Here is an 18,589-nt window from a genome sequence, read left to right as displayed (position 1 = left end):
ACAAGGTCAATTTGAAATTCTATTTGCCTATCCGGAGGAAGGCCGGGCAAGTCATCGGGGAAAACGTCAAGATATTCGTTAACAAATAGAACATCATTTACAATTTTCTTCTCCTATTTTGAGACATCAACTGTGTAGGCCAGATAGACAGAACACCCTTTCGATAAGAATTTACGAGCTTTAAGGAAAGAGATTATTTTTAAGAGTCTTTGTTCACCGTAGAGATAGATAGGATTCTCCCCTTCAATAGGAATGCGTACTATCTTTTCATAGCACAAGAGTTCTGCGTGGTTCTTTGATAACCAATCCATGCCGAGAATAATATCAAAGTTGGGCAAGGAGATAGGGATCAGGTTAACGAGAAAAGTATAGCCTTCAATTTCTATAACACAATCCCTATAGACTTTATCAGCAAGTAATGATATACTTCCCGCAGTATCTACGTGAAATGGTTGTGCGAGTACAAAGCAAGCAATTTGAAAGGAATACGCAAATTCGTAAGACACAAAAGAATCTGAGGCACCAGAATCAAATAAGATGTGAGCAGGTCTAGAGTTGACAAGAAATGTACCCGTCACAACATTCGGGTCCTCGCGTGCCTCCTCTGAGGTAATCTGGAATGCACGACCCCTAGCTTTTGGCACCTCCTCCTTTTTAGTTGGAGTACCCTTTGATTGTTGAATAGGGACTTGACTTCTCGCTGGTTGTTGAACAGAAGCTTGACTTCCCGTTATCTGACTAGTAAGAGTAGGGCAAAAACGCTTCTTGTGGCCAGTAATACCACATGCATAGCAAGTAACATCTTTTCTTGGGCAAGCTGGCTTTATATGACCCTTTTCTCCGCATCCATAATAGACAACGGATTCCTTGTCTATTTTGTGTTGGCCCGGATGATTCCTTCCACAAATACGACATGAAGGCGATTGCATAGAAAAATATTGTGATCTACCGCATACACGAGAGGCATTTTGAGTTTGAACTTGATTACCAGGTTCAGTCCGAACGGATTGAGCTGGTAGAAAAGAAGGAACAGTTCTTTCAGTACGTGGATGCTTTGGAGCAGTAACAGTGGCACCACGTATTTCTAAGTCATGCTCACGTCTTCGAGCATATTCAACTGCTTTATCGAATGACAGAACTTCTCGATTGGCAACGAAATCGTGGATCTCATGTCGTAGTCCCTCCATGAATAACTGAATTTTCTCGTCTTCAGTTGGAATATACTTTGTAGCAAACCTTGTTCTTTGATTAAACTGAGTTTCATACTCATTCACAGTCATTCCTCCTTGTTTAAGCTCGAGGAATTCCTTCTCCAATCTCATCTTCATGTCTAGAGGACAATACTTCTCTAGCAAACGAGTTTTAAACATTTCCCAGGCTAAATTCTCCTGGTCAAACCCGTTAAGAGCTTCATATGTTGCTTCCCACCAGACCAAGGCTTCTCCGATGAGCATTGCGGAAGCATAGATAGCCTTGTCTTCATTATCCACATGAGAAATACGAAACACTTTCTCTGTGTTCTGGATCCAAGTAAGAACAATAATGGGATTGAGAACACCGGAAAACTCTGTAGCACCACTACTCTTGAAACCTTTGAACGAGGGACGCTTCACCTCTCCTTTTGAAGATTCTCCAGTGGCTTTCTCTTTTCCCTTATCAAAATTCTTTTTGTGTTCTTCGAGAGTCTGTAGAATAACACCGGTAAGTTTACCCAAGAGTCGCTCCTCTCGAGGAGATACTGGAGTATTCACTTCCTCGGGTTGAGGACCTCCACCAACCTCAGGAGTATGGCTACTAACCTGTTCAGCCATTGCTCTGCAATACGGAGTAACATTGTATTTTAGAATATTAGGGTTTATTATTACCTAATACTTTTACTTATATATTTCCTATGGTTTGTATCCTTATACTCACAATGATTAAGTTCATATATTGAACTTCCAATAGTTTAAGTCTAAATACCAATCCGTGGAATTTAGTTCACTCAAACTACTCCTCTGATACCATGATTGAAAGACCCTAACTTTCATATTTATTAAAGACCCAAACTTTCATACTCGACAATATAATTACTCCAAAACTCGCTACTTGCATATTCATAAAAACAATATTTTACATTGATAAAGAGATTACAAACAACTGGATACAAACCGACTATTTTAAAGTGTTATATATTACATAACTTCCCAGGATTCTATAGTTTTATACATATGGGAGTGCAAAATACAATAGTTTCAAACTATTCATAAGCTTCTATCGATACAATAGTTTCAAACTATTCAAAAATCTTCTACAAGTATATAACTATACTGGATGTTTATCTCCTGCAATTTGTTAAACATCGAGAGGGTAAGCGGTGACGCTTAGTGAGTTCAATAATAGATACAATATAACGTTATGCCATATATATACTTTAATATGGCATAAGCAAAGAGGAACAAGGAACAACACGGGCATATGTGAATCATGTGACAAACATTCCATATCAATCATTGATTTGATTTAAAGATATACAATCAATGAGACATAACAATTTCCATGCTTGATATAATTCAATAAAGCTTTGGCCCAAACGGCACAGAAGATATACAACTTCGGATTAACATTTCGGTAGATTTCAGGCTTATAGCCCTGTTTAACCTTCTGCCACTACCATAGAATAGAATTCATTCTCTTACGGAGACATGTTCCACATGGCCAGAGGCTACATACCAGTACCAACGTGAATCTAAGTCCTTTCACTGATCACATAGTCAAAGGTATTTCTTTGCTATTAAAAATAGCAAATAAATATAACCCGGGAAAATGACCCGGAATAATAACACTGAAAAGCACGTAGTACATATAACACATAACATACAATTATTTCTATATATTAAACTCACCGTGAAATAATCGGGGGCAAAAATATTAATTTGGGCAGTACTTCGGCTCTAAATATGACTTTCGTCGTTGAAAACCGGGCTCTGCGAAGGTAGAACTTCGAAACCGAAAAGATAAATTTTTCGGGCTTCTCAGGAGTCTCGGGGCGTGTTTCGGGCTTTGGAATCAGTACCGGGGCTTCGTGGGAAGTGGAATTAGAAGAAATATAAGTTTAGGGGTGAAAAGGGGCAAATTTCAAACAATTACCCGGGAGGTCTCGCACCCTTTATATAGGTGCGAGCCTTGGATCCGAAGCGAAGGGAAAGGGGCACGCTTCTGCGAGGTTCGGACCAGGTGGCATCAGGGCGAGGCTCGGTTCGGTCAGTTGGTTGCTTCGGTTTGGACCTAACTTCTGTCCAATGGGAGGAGGGCACGAGGGTGCGAGGGTGATCCGGGGGTGTCTCCTGCGAAGGTGTTCCGAGCTTAGTGGTCCTCGGACTTGGTCCAATCAGAAGGCAACATGTAAAGGCTGCGGTCCAATCAGCAACGAACACGTGTCCGACACGTGGAAGCTTCGCATACGAGGGTGACGTGGCAGTACTATTCATGCGAATTTTCTCGAAAAATGTGCCAAATCTTGTAAAATCCATAACTTTCGCATACGAGCTCCGTTTTTGACGTTCTTCATATGCCCGCGTAGCGAAAATTATGCTCTACAACTTTCGTTTAGACTTCGTCGGCTAATTTTGAATTGAATTTTAATATTATTATTTTTAACAGACCGGGACAGGAAAATCCGTTAAAAATTCATAACTTTTTCATCCGACGTCCGTTTTCGTCAGACTTTTTACCGTTGCACTACTATTGACGAGACCTTCAATTCTCGTTTAGGTTGTGTCGGCTAAAAATCACTCGATCTAAAATTCGAGTTTTTAGTTGTCTACTGCTAAGCTGAAACTTCGAAAAATATAACTTCATCATATGAAGTCAGATTCAAACGGTCTTTATATGAAAGTTGATTATTTTTCACGAGTTCTACAACTTTCATTTACATCACTAAAGCTAAAAATTAGTTTATCGAAAACTAAAGTTTTACGCGATAAAGTATTTTCCGGATTTATCACAGATGTTCGTTTGGTCATAATTTCTTCGTTATAACTCGGATTTCGATGAGGTTTTCGCCTAAATGTTTCTAACGAGATTGTCTACAACTTTCAATAATAAAATTTTACTTATTCCAAATTTTATATTTTCGCTATATTTCACTATTTGGTTTTTAATTGGAATCTCATAAGACTTCCAACATTTTATGAGTGATTCTAAATTTAGTTTTACTTCATTTCTAGTAAAAACTATCTGTTATAACTCAACATTCAAATTCACTTAATATTTCATAATATTATTTACTTAAAACACGATTTCAAAACGTGTATGTTACATAAGTGGGAAGACATTGCTATGGATTTTGTCACTAAACTGCCCAGAACAAAGAATGGTCACGACATGATTTGGGTGGTCGTTGATCAATTCACTAAGAGTGCTCATTTCGTAGCAGCCAAGAAGAAATGGTCTTTGGAAAATCTTGCGAATTCTTACGTGAATGAAATTGTGAGGCTTCATGGTGTTTCGTTAACGATTGTGTCGGATCGTGACAGCCGTTTCACCTCGCGATTTTGGAAAAGTCTACAAGAGGAATTGGGTACCAAGTTGTGTTTAAGTACAACTTACCATCCGCAGACTGATGGTCAGAGTGAACGGACGATACAAACACTTGAAGATATGCTAAGAGCATGTACCTTGGAATTCCTAGGTAACTGGGATGAACATTTACCTTTGGTAGAATTTTCCTACAATAATAGTTTCCACTTGAGCATTAAGATGGCACCTTATCAAGCTTTGTATGGACAGAAGTGTCGTACGCCGTCTTGTTGGCTTGAGGCTAGGGAAAAGCAGTTTATGGTACCGGAGATGGTTCATCAAACTGCTGAAAAGTTGAAAATAATTAAGGAAAGAATGTTAGCAGCTCAGGACCGTCAAAAGAGCTATGCTGACGAAAAGTGAAGACCGATGACTTTTGAAATTAGAGATTCATTTTTGCTTAAAGTCTCGCCGTGGAAGGAACTTATAAGATTTGGTAAAAGGGGAAAATTAACTCCAAGATTTATTGGACCGTTTAAAGTTCTTCAGAGGATTGGGAACCAAGCTTACAAGCTCGAACTACCAAAAGAACTGAATGGAATTCATAACACTTTCCATGTGTGTTATTTGCGGAAGTTCACGGGAGAAGTTCCCGACATGATTCCACTTTCGGAGTTGAGAATCGATGAGAACAAAAGGTTGATTGAAGAACCAGAGGGAATCGTTGACAAAAAGACTAAGAAGTTGCGACGCAAGATGGTTGGGTTAGTGCTTGTCCGATGGAAACACACGAATGGGCCGAATCTCACCTGGGAGACGGAGAGTGACATGATGGGTCGCTATCTGCATTTGTTTGTTGATGTGTGATTCCAGGGACGGAATCATTCTAAGGTGGAGAGAATTGTAATGCTTGTGTTTCTGGTCTTGTCATTAATGTTGATATAATAGTCTAGGTTAACCTTTGTGACCCGTTTTGAAATAATAAAAGCGTATTATTTGAGTATTATGTGTTTCGTGCTTAATTGCTTAATTATGTGATATGATTAATTAAGAACAAAATGAGCTTCAAAATTTAAGTGTAAAATAAACTCGATATCTTTGGATAATGTTATAGTGGTTGAAATGTGGTTTCCGAATATATATATATATAGAACGCCCAAGACTTGGCAGTATGCAGCCCGAATACTCGATTTGAGATCGAGCGGTTTTTAGCCGAAACAATCTAAACGAGAATCGAAGATCTTGTTGTTAGTAGCGAAACGATGAAAAGTTAGGCGAGAACAGACGTCGGACGAAGAAGTTATGAATTTATAAAGAAGTTTTTTTGTCCCGGCCTCCTAAAAATAAATAATAAAAATAAAGTCAAAATTAGCCGACGGAGTCTAAACGAAAGTTGTATAGCGTAGTCTCACCTACGTGTGGAGTGAAGATTTCGGAGGCTTACGCCCCGCATAAGGCAGTACGCCCAGTGTACTGCGAGGCTTCAGCCTCTAATAAATAGGATGCAAGGGTTCCGAGCATATTTGCTCAATTCTTCTCTTTTTCACGCCGAAGCTCTGCGTGTAAACCCCCGAAGCCATCCCGACACCCCGGATCTCATATCCAAGTTAAGAAGGAAGTTTTACGCTCCTGAAGATCCCGAGAAGTACGATTCCTGAGCCGAAGCTCTGCCCGCGAGGAGTTCGATTTTTGTGGAGATCTTCTAGATCTACTGAAGCTACTTCTGCAAGTCGTAGTGCCGTCCGATCATCTTCTGATCAAGTGAGTGTGTAGTTACTTTCTTCTAACGCATAATTATGAAATATTTTATACGAAATACATGTTACGTGTATAATTTTGTGGTTATGTGTGTGAATGTGTATTCACTTTCTTCTATCTCATAGATATGATTTATTCTCTATGAAATATGTGTTATGTGGGTGTGCCTCATCTGTTATGTGGAATATGTATTGAATGAGAATGCTATATAGGTTTTAAACTATGTATAAAAATATATGTTTTTATCTACTAATATGTTGGTTAGAACATGGGTAGATAGTTGGTGTGTGATAAACAGATGAGAGGCCTCGATGTTGTTGTTGTTGATCTAGTTATTCAGCAGAGTATGAATAACGACCACAGACTCCTTCTAGACAGTCTTGTGGAACGCTAGCAGGTTCATAACCTGTAGGTGTTGTGAACGATGTGTTCACCGGTGTACTCTATCCCCCTCATGGTTGCCTTTAGGATATCTATTGTTGAGGAAACCCTTTATTAGTAATGTTCGTCCCGATGAAAACCCTAGATTAGGTCCCTTGAGATAGATGTTGTTTTAGGGACGTAAAGTGAGGATAACGGGAATGGGTAATTGGGTTATTGTTGGTTGGTGAAATTAAATATAATTTATTTATTGTGGGTTGAAAACCCTATATGCTCACCAGGCTCCCAAGTCTGACCCACTCAGCTTTATTTGTATTACAGGAAGTGGCGCAAGGGAATAAGATGGATGAATCATCGAGTTGTTTTGTTTACAAGTCTGTATATGTATATATTTGTTGAATGACTTGTAATGTTATCGTTTATGCTTTATGGTCTGTATCGGAACATGACATCTCGAGTTTTGATTATATAATGAAAATGCGTCTCTTGATGAAATGCTTGGATAAATATTATCTTATCATATTTTGTTTTTGGGAACAAATTCCGCAACTCTTTTAAATCAAAAGGATTTACTCTGAAATTATTTTAAAAAGCATAAATGAAATCGGTCTTTTCTGGCCGAGATTTTGGGGATGTCACATTCGTCTTCTGATCTAAGATCGTAACTAGTCTCTCGATATAATTCAGGCTGCTATCAACCTGAATATCCTCCAAGGGAACAACTGCCGACTCATCCACCAAACACTTTCGCAACTGAGAAACATGGAAAGTGTTGTGGATCTGGCTAAGCTCTGCCAGAAGATCCAACCGATAAGCAACCCAACCCACCCGGGCCAAAACCCTAAAAGGGCCAATGAACCTGGGACCCAGCTTGCCCCTCTTCTGAAACCTGATAACACCCTTCCAGGGTGATACCTTCAGGAAGGCCATGTCGCCCACCTGAAACTCTAAGTCCGAACGCCTCTTGTCGGCATAACTCTTCTGCCTACTCTGTGCAGTCTGCAGTCTGCTACGAACCTTCTGGATCAACTCTGTGGTCTTGAGCACCACTTCAGTGCTCCCAATGACTCGCTGACTAACCTCGCCCCAACAAATCGGGGTCCTGCACTTCCTTCCATATAGCATCTCGAAAGGAGGGCGGTCAATGCTAGCGTGGTAACTGTTGTTATACGAAAATTCCGCTAGTGGAAGATACGTATCCCAACTACCATCAAAGTCTGCAACACATGCCTGGAGCATGTCCTCGAGGGTCTGAATTGTCCTCTTGCTCTGCCCGTCCATCTGAGGGTGGAAAGCGGTGCTAAAATGAAGACGAGTCCCCATCTCGTCATGAAAGTGTTTCCAAAATTTGGAAGTAAAACGGACGTCTCGGACTGACACTACCGAAACAGGCACTCCATGTCGTGCTACTACCTCACGCACATAGATGCCGGCTAGCTTCTCAGCCGATATGCTCTCCTGGATCGGTATAAAGTGTGTGCTATTGGTTAGCTGATCCACTATGACCCAAATCGAATCCACTCCCTGTGCGGTCCTGGGAAGCTTAGTGATAAAATCCATGGTAATGTCCTCCCATTTCCATATGGGAATGTCTAACGACTCCATCTTGCCGTGGGGTATTTGGTGCTTTGCTTCGACCTTCCTGCAGGTCAGGCATCTCTCCGCATATTAGGTGATATTCTGCTTCATGCAAGGCCACCAATAATTGGGTCGAAGATCCTTGTACATCTTCGTCGCACCTGGGTGGATGGAAAATCGAGACTTATGGGCCTCTTCCATCAACACCTACCGTACTCTGCCCCAGTACAGTACCCAAACCCTCCCATGAAGGGTCAACAATCCCCGGCTGTCATAATCCAAAGAAGCCACTCGGCCCACGATCGTCTCACACTTCTGCCTCTCCTCCTTGAGGCCCTCGATCTGTGCCTTCTTGATCCGCTCCAACAGCGGAGTAATCACTGTCATCCTCAAGCATATATCCCTGATCGGGGCCACTTCCGTCTTGCGGCTTAAGGCATTGGCCACTACGTTGGCCTTCCCCGGGTGATAAAGGATCTCGCAATCGTAATTCTTCACCACATCTAACCACCGACGTTGCCTCATGTTAAGATTCGGCTGGTCCATGCGGTATCTCAGACTCTTGTGATCCATGAAGATGGTACAACGGACCCCATAGAGGTAGTGTCTCCAAATCTCGAGGGCAAACACCACTGCCCCTAACTCCAAATCATGCGTCGGATAGTTAGCATCGTGAGTCTTTAACTGTCTGGAGGCGCAAGCTATCACATGCCCCCGCTGCATCAACAATGCTCCTATGCCTGAGATCGAGGCATCACAGTACACTACAAAATCATCCACTCCTTATGGCAGGGTAAGAATCGGTGCCTCACACAATCACTGTCGGAGGGTCTCAAACGCCGCCTGCTGCTCAGGCCCCCAATGAAAAACCACTAACTTCTTGGTCAGTCGGGTGAGTGGTACTGCTATCTTGTAGAAATCCTGAATGAATCTCCTATAGTACGCTGCCAAACCTAGGAAGCTCCGAATCTCTGATGGAGACTTCGGGACCTCCCACTGCATCACGACCTCTATCTTGGCCGGATCTACCAATATAACCTTCTGGTTGACGAGGTGTCCAAGGAACTGCACCTCGCGCAACCAGAACTCGCACTTGGAGAACTTCACGAAAATTTTCTCCCTCCTCAAGACCTATAGCATCCCCCTCATGTGCTCCTCGTGCTGCTCCTGAGTCTTGGAATAAACCAAGATGTCATCGATGAATACAATCACAGACCAATCCAACATCGGCCTGCACACGCGGTTCATGAGGTCCATGAATGCGGCTGGAGCGTTAGTGAGCCCAAACGGCATCACCATAAACTCATAATGACCATAACGGGTCCTAAAAGCTGTCTTCTGAACATCCTCACCCCTGACCCGCACCTGATGATAAATGGAGCGCGGATTAATCTTGGAAAACCAAGATGCTCCCTGAAGCTGATCGAACAAGTAATCTATCCTTGGGAGTAGATAACGGTTCTTCACCGTTACCTTGTTCAACTCCCGGTAGTTTATGCACATACGGTGCAACCCATCCTTCTTCTTCATAAACAAGATCGGGGCTCCCCATGGCGAACTACTCGGTCTAATGAAACCCTTGTCTATCAGCTCCTGCAGCTGCGTAGACAACTCCTGCATCTCTGGAGGAGCCAACCAATACGGTGCCTTGGCTATCGGAGCCACACCCGGAACCAGGTCAATCCTCAACTCAACCTGTCTCTCCGGAGGTATCCCATACAATTCCTCTGGGAACAAGTCCGGGTACTCTCGCACTACTTCTACATCATCTACTGTCAACGTACCCTTATCCCGGGTATCCATCACATATGCGACATAACCTGTGCAACCCTGCTGGAAGTAGCGCCTCGCTCTAGCTGCTGAACAAAGAATCGGTCTGTGTTGTGGCCTCTCACCCTGAATCACTAATTCTCCCCCGCTGGGAGTGCGAACCCTCACTAGCTGCAACTCGCAATCAATCACCGCTCCATTGGGGCTTAGCCAATCCATGCCTACTATGACCTTGTTCCCTCGCAAACGAATAGGGACCAGGTCCACCAAAAACTACTCATCGAATAACTGTAGCGAGCATGTCGTATGCACCCTCGCGACCCTAACGGTCCTATCATCGGCTATCTCCACCTCGAGTGGACAATCCAGCTCCCCAGGAGCTCTGCTAAACCTCTTGCTAAGCGCAAGGGACACAAATGATCAGGTAGCCCCCGAATTAAACAACACTGTAGTTGAAATGTTGTTCACTAAGAACGACCCTATACATAAACATATAACCTTAGAAACAATTAATAATAAATGCAGAGATAAAAGGAAAATACGCACCCATCACCACATCAGGAGTCGCTCGCGCCTCCTATGCTGTCATCTAAAAAGCTCTACTCTTCGCCACTGGCGCCTCGGCCGGCCCTGACGACCGTCCGTAATCCTCAATGTAGCACGGGCAGCTGCTAACACCTACCCTGCTGTTGCTAAGCTCGGGAACTAGGAATTCTTATGTCCCCTCTGATTGCAATGGAAGCAAATCAGATCTGATGTTGCGGTGGTGGTGGTAGAAGCTGTTCAATCTCTGTTCATATGCCCAGTTCGACCGCACTTGTAGCAGCCGGAACTCCCTACCTTGCACGCCCCATCATGCAATCTCCCACATTTGCCACATCGACTGTGTCTCTGCTAACCTCTGGACCTATGATCTGAAACCTTGGGCTTCTTGCCCGAACTCCCTGTACCCGAAGCCGCCTCCGGCTTCCTCTTCTTCTCCATCTCAAGATCAATCTCTCTCTCTCTCTCTCTCTCTCTCTTTCTCTCTCTCTCTCTCTCTCTCTCTCTCTCGCCCTCGCAATCATATCATCCAGCGTCTTGCAGTTGGATTGGCTCACAAACTGGCGGATATCACTCCGCAACCTCTCATGATAACGGGCCTTCTTCATTTCCTTGTCAGCTGCGTACTGAGGAACAAGAAGAGCCCTCTCCCTAAACTTGGCGGTAATCTCCGCCACTATCTCTGTAGTCTGGGTAAGGTCCCGAAACTCTCTGCCTAACTGTTGCACCTCAATAACCGGTGCGAAATCAGCTTTGAACCTGGTGGTAAAATCACCCCAAGTCATAGTATCAAGTGCTGAGTCGTCCCCGATACCATGCCTAACCTCCTCCCACCAGTCACGTGCCCTATCCTTCAGGAGACAGGATGCTAATCTGACCTTGTCCCCCTCGGGACATCTGCTAGTGCGGAACGCGTTGGCAACATCTGCCAACCACCTAGTACTCGCAATGGGGTCCCGCGTCCCATGGTAGTCTGGAGCTTCACAAGCCGGAACTCCTGAAGGTGAGTGTGCGCGACCCCATCATGGCCGCCATCTCAGCATGGAATGTGCTCAACTTCTCATCCATCAACTCCAAGATACCCTCCTTGATCAAACCGAAGATCACAGGAGTCTGCCCAAGTATGATACGGGTAACCTCTGAAGTGAAAAACTCCCTAGTTTGCTCATCCAACTGCTTGGCCCCCGAGCCTGATCCTGATCCCTCCCCGACACCTGAGCTGCCGACTGCTAGCCTAGGGCGTAAAACCACCATTCTAAAAACACATCATGATAAACATCAGAAACACTCATATATCTCGAGGGATCGCTATTACTTCCGGTTTCTTGGTCTCGCCTCGGTCTTCCTTGATTCAAGTACAGATCCTCTGCTTCCAGTAGTATGGGCCCCTACTACCTTCCACATCTATCCGTACTTTGCTCAAGAACCGCCTCGACTCCACCAAGTTACTACTACTTCTACTGATATCTGCTACTAGCATACAATGTTAAGCTTGTACCGTTAGGCATAACCTAAACAGGCTATCCAACTGCTATCTACTCAATACTAGCATGCAGTTCTCATAAAGCTGAAACACATATAGATGGCACATAAGGCATCCTCCTAGATCCTTAGTCCTATTCTGGCATGCTGTTCTATTGAAATTAAAACTGATAATCATAACATAAACTTGTATGGGTAATTTGGGAGTACTTACTTGAGCTCGGCTGACCGCATTCACCACACCCTTTTTCTCGTTTTCAAAACTCTTTTCTTTTTAAGTCTCATTCGCGAAAATTCTTTTGAATATATTTTTCTTTCGAAAATCTTTTTACTATTTCCTTAGTTTGAGTTCAGTCACACCCGTAAGTGTGCCTGAATCCCTCAAACCAAGGCTCTGATACTAACTTGAAACGACCCAAAATTTTTCGTTTAAATAATACTAAGGTTATCAACGATTTATAATATATCATGAAATCGTACGTCATAAATCCCAAAAGTTATAATAGATGTGTCATGACAAAAGGAGTGTATCAACATAACATAATATCTGAAATAAACTCCCAGGACAAAAGCTGAAACTGTGGTGTGTGCAATGCCATCATCTCGAGCCCTTACCTTTGCTTGCGGAAGTACTTGAAACCAAAACCGAAACTGTAAGCACAAATATTAGTGAGCTCCCCCAGACTACCACATACCATACAATCATACAAAAACATATTGGGCCTTGCCCACTGCATCAGACCGAAGTCCGGAAACTGCATTGGACCAAAGTTTGGAACTAACCAGGGTCTTGGCCTCTGCATCGGACCGAAGTCCAGAAACTGCATCGGACCGAAGTCCAGAATTAACTGCATCGGATCGAAATCCAAAACTGACTGGGACCTTGTCCCCTGAATCGGATCGAAGTCCGGAAACTGACTGAGCATAACATAGCATAGTTTAAACATTTCAACTAGCATAAACACATATACTGCACACTGCATCGGACCAAAGTCCGGAGCACATAACACAAAGACATGATTGAATCACAAAGACATCAAGCACACTGAACTTCTGCATCGGACCAAAGTCCGAAACTGACTGCTAACTAGACGGGCCAGCATTGTGGTCATAGACCTGTTCCTACTGGAAGGAAAACTCACCTCGTAGTGCTGACTGTTGTGATGCTAACTCTAAAAGTGGTTGACCGCCACTCCGGAACTGCCCGACTGAATGAAGAACAGATGTATGCTAACTCCTGGATCTTCCTTCCCTTCTATGGACCTTCTTTTCCTTGCAAAGCTTCCAAGCAGAAATGGGGCGTTACAGATCAGCTTGCTAATATTTTTACAAAAGCATAGGAAGAAAAATCGTTTGTAAGAATTTTGGGGGGACTTGGAATGATTGAAGGAAGTTCAGTTCCAGGAGTTAAGTAATGAGAAAACAAAAGTGTCGATTCAGAGGTACTGAATAACTTTACTAAAGAATTCCATTCAGTGTTCAGAGGTTACTGTTCACATTTAGCACTTCAACACCCTTCGAATTCGACATCTAGCGCAATTTGTTTTGGAGTAAAATTTTTTGTTAGTTTATCAAATTTTCGTTAGTTTTTAAAATATTTTTCGTTAATTAGTGTCATAGTTTTCTTTTCGAAAAATCAAAACACCAAAAAGATTTTCTTTTGTTTAGTCTTTTAAATTTTCGAAAAATCAAAAACTCCAAAAAGATTTTTTTTGTTTTGTCTTTATATTGTCGAAAAATCAAAAAATCCAAAAAGATTTTTTTTCGTCTTTATATTTTCGAAAAATCAAAAACATCAAAAAGATTTTCATTTTGTTGATTCTTTTTTTTTCGATAAATCAAAAACAACAAAAATACTTTTGTTTTCATGTTGTTTGTTGCAGATATCAATGATGATTCGTGTTGGGTTGATGCTTGCAGTTCTAGGGCCAGGTAATTTTTTGAAAATTTTGCACTAGTTAGGTTGTCCCTAGAAGCATGCTGTTGCATGTCGACCTAAGCCTCCATTGACTCAATGTGTGTTCAACGAAAGCCTTAATGAAATTTTTCATTATGAAAATTTCTTCCCAATCAGGATTATATTCATATTAGTCTACTGGGCTACCTTACTCTTCTCAAATGAGTTAGGAGTTTACTGTTTGGTTCAAAAATAACAAAGGTACAATTCGATTAATTCTCAAACCAATCTTTTTCATCCTAACATTCTTACACTTTCACACACAAAGACATATGTCCTCGAGATCTCTGTTCAAACCAATCAGGATTTAGACATATATAATTTTCTGTGTTAATGATCCAACATCATGAGACCGTGATGGAAGTCAAACCCACATATCGAACTCATTTTAAGGAATTGACGGGGAACTATTTTCCAGACTTAACGAGACATTTATTTCTATACCAATTTTTGAAACTTCAAATCATATTCAATTCTTTTGAGTGGTCTTGATCAAATATTCGAATCACACGATATTTGTTACCCAACAGGATCCAGCACATAATTTTTTTCTTGAATATGATTTCCGTGTGAGTTTCATTTGCTTTCCAAGTCACATTACAAATTAATCCAAAGCATACTTGTCACTGACTACACTGGTCAAACAAGTAATTTTCTATTACAATTACTCACCTTATGTTTAGGTTGATATGTAACAAAATTTTAAAGCCACCCACAAAGCCTTATAAAAGAAGCCCTTCGATACTTCTCTATAAATATTCGATTGTAATTCACGGGAAAATACACAAGCTGTTGATTATCTCTCTTGATGATTAACGAAGCAACCTTTGCCCGGGGTTTTATTGCCATTGTGTCGAAATTTTATTTTTTAACATCACAAATTCCAAAATTTTTGTTAATTTGCTTCTTATCTTATTCTTTTGGAACATTGCACTCATGAAATCCTTGATGTTCTGAGTAACACCAACTCAGGCTAATGATTTCAACAGTCTGGCACATGACTTCTCTTTTCATCCTAAAAGTAAAAGGGCCTTACCTCCATACTGAAGGATAGTGACGGTTACAATTCTATTGGGATAAACGAACAAACTATTTGACAAGACGCCTTGTATTCTGTCCGGTTTTCAAGGAGATGTGATAGTTACTTTTTTAAGCATGGCTACTTTATCGGAATAGTGGTGCAATTTTCAAGGTGCCACGTCGGATCTCATTTAATGTTGATCCCGCTTCACATTCAAATTTGAGGGTTACATATAAAAGGGGATTCAAGGGTTCTTTATCAGTTTACGCTTTCAAAAGAAAAATCCCAAATTGTCTAAGACATCATTACTTGTTCTTCAAAGCTTCAAACCCTAATCATGGGGAATCCTGCTGATGTTGTTGCTCCATCCCAGACCACTGATGATGCTTCTTCTCAAACAATCATGAAGATTCAAAGCACTAACTATCAAGTCGAGGGGGATATTTCTCTGTACCCTGAAGAACTCAAGATGTTGATCGTGGCTTTGAAGAATTCTATATTGTCTACTGCTATGTTCAATTTGTTTGCTGTTCCATTATCCTGGCTTTCATTAGCAGGATCTACTGCAAACTATAGCAAAGCGATGGATGTTATCACCTTCATTTTGGTAAATGAAAAGAAGATGTAATGACGTGAATTTTCAAAACAAAATTTTCATTTTTAATCATATAATCTTCATAATACATTTCATAAAACATCATTTATTTAGTTTACAAAACATAACTCCGTGTTTAATCAATTAATAATCCAGGATCCTCGAAACATAATTCTTACTCTGGTGTGTACAATCAAGTCGATGCCGTCCCGCGATCCTGGGAAAAACCTAAAACACATATCAGATAACATGGTAAGCATAAAGTTAAGTGACTTCCCCAAAATACCACACACACATATTGGCCACTCGAGGCTATAACTCTGGTACACCTTCCGGCCCTACCCATGATGACCTTCCGGTCCTACTCTGTTGACCTTCCGAACCAACTCTGTTGACCTTCCGATCCAAACCATGTCGACCTTCCGGTCCGAACCAGGCAAACTCATAGCATAGCATATCACATAAATCATGTATCACATATCGCGTATAAGCACATAAGACCTTTCGGTCACACATAATTACCACTCTAGGGAAAGTATAGTGAGAAGACTCAGCTCGGCTAGCAGGTAACCGACAAGCACATGGAAATCTTGGACTAGCCTTTGCCTAACACATAAGACAAGCATTTCAATCATTATCCGCTTTATTACTCATTTACTCCTTAAGTGCTCTTTTTCCCCTTCTTACCCTCGGGATGGGTAAAAGTCTATTTTACCCCTCCTTGGTCTCTTCTTCCCCTTATTGACCCGCTCAGGAAGTCAACAGAAAACCAGACTGAGTCAACAGTCAGCAAAGTTCCAGATTGGACTACAACTGAGCTTGACACTGGTTCACGAGGATGAGAAGATGGGCTATTTTTTACACTAGGAACCAAGGGTTCCATTTTATGTTCTTTATAAACATCTTTTGTTCTTCCTAGGGTTCACTCAGATCACTGAGTTGACTCCCAACTCGATGAGCTAACACTGGGTCAAGGCTACAAGGTCAATCCCGCTATGACTCATCGAGTCATCCCATGGACTCGGCGAGTTGCTCCATCGGATTTCTCATTCAGCCATCTGAGGTCAGATCTGTAACTCTAACTCATAGATCTGACCTCTTAATACTCAAAAGTCACATAGGCCCGATCTTGATATCCATGCATAGCATATTTCGCTCTATATGCCAATTAGACTCCATTAAATCTTCCTAACTTCACAACCTCATGTTTTCACAACAATGGCTTCCTACTTTCTGACTCTCTGGATCTTACAAGATCCAGATCTATGGCGTGCTCAGAAGAGGGGGTTTGATGCACCCAAAACCCCACCAAAAGTGATAAGAGTCCTAATTTCTCATACATAATATTTAATAAAATAGGAAAGGTAAGGACTTCATACCTTGATCTAAAGCTAAAGATGGGGATGAAATAGATCCAGAAGCTCTCTTCTTGATCCTTGGAACACCCTTGATCTTCTCCCCAAGGAATGACGTCCAATGAGCCTCTTTCCTTCTCTTGCTCACCAATGACTCTAAGGTTTCTCTCAAGTGACGAATGACACTGATGGGGGGTGTCAAGGAGGCTATAAGTGCCTTTAAATAGGCCCAGGCCTGAGAGAATTAGGGTTTCTGCCAACAGCACTGACTGGACGAGTCATTTCTCCGACTCGTGGAGTCCATTTGTTAACCACGTCACTAAGTTGTGACCCTACTTGACGAGTTAAGGCACCAACTCGTCGAGTCCCTCCAAAATCCTCGAATTAAATACTTAAAACAATATACCTGGTAAACCGGATGTTACAATTCCCCCCCACTTGAATTAGATTCCGCCCTCGAAATTGCTCCTTAACCACACATAGATTGAATCCAATAACCTGAAAGGCACTACCGAAAGGATCTCATACCACACCGATATCTTTTTTCCATTGACACCTGAATCCACACATAAATTACCAAGTCCGAAACAAAACTAACCCTTTTGCCACTAAGATACCCCTTTCTGACCTTCCCAAAATTTGGAAAATCTAGTGGTCTGCCCTGCTACCAGACCGCCCACTCAAGTTATTACCATGTTATCTACTCCTTGAACATTGGACCCTGGTAACTTGTTGCTCCTCTGATTCTCACAAGACAAAATCCAACAACCGGCTACCGATCACTCACCCAAATGTACCAAACAATCTGAATCACGCCCCAAGGAACGAAAGGGTTCACATCCCACCAGAGGCTCATCCACTGAACTACTATTAGAACCCATCCAAACAATAAACTTTCAACATCCTGTTCTCAGACACAAAAAGATTAATCATGCTCGCTCAGAAGTCCTCAAACATCTACAAATCGTAATCCTTCACTTTCTCCCAGATATCTCTTTTATCATTTAGCACCTGGTCTGCTCTCGACCCCACAGTTGGACCTCCAAAGGATAGCTACTACATGCCTCAAAACGTCTCGCCACCTTCCTTCCCACAACAACTATCTCGGCCCATTATGACACACAAGTCACGAAATTCTCTTTACCCCAAGTGAATACTACAATCCCAACTGAAGATCGACTCACCCCCAACCTATGTTGTCTAGTGCTCATTAGTTCCATGCATCTCGCGATACCTCCCAAACCAAGCACTGATCTACACCGGTCTAAGACATCATATAAAAACCAATACCCTTCAACATGGAACCTATCTCTAAATCTGGAATCTCATCTCGCCTACCCAACGCACCACCAAAGCCAAACTCAAACTTGAGAGTCTGGTCTGACCCATAATTGGAACCACTCGTCCCAATGAACCACTCAACTCATGAATCATGAACCGCAGCCCATGCGTACCTCACTTTATCCAATTCCTTCTGATTGTGATGCCAACATCCTACTCAGAATAAAATCATTCCCGATCATTGAGGAGACCCCTATGTCTTTCCTGATCTAGCCACCAGGCTCCCGAATACTCAATCCAATAAGGCTACTCAAGCTTAAGCACTCTCCTACGTCATGCTCTGACTAACGAATATCGCGGCTTCCCAC

Source organism: Lactuca sativa, chromosome 1, assembly GCF_002870075.4.
Source record: "Lactuca sativa cultivar Salinas chromosome 1, Lsat_Salinas_v11, whole genome shotgun sequence".
In the NCBI taxonomy this organism is placed as follows: domain Eukaryota; kingdom Viridiplantae; phylum Streptophyta; class Magnoliopsida; order Asterales; family Asteraceae; genus Lactuca; species Lactuca sativa.
This window is presented reverse-complemented; position numbering follows the sequence as displayed.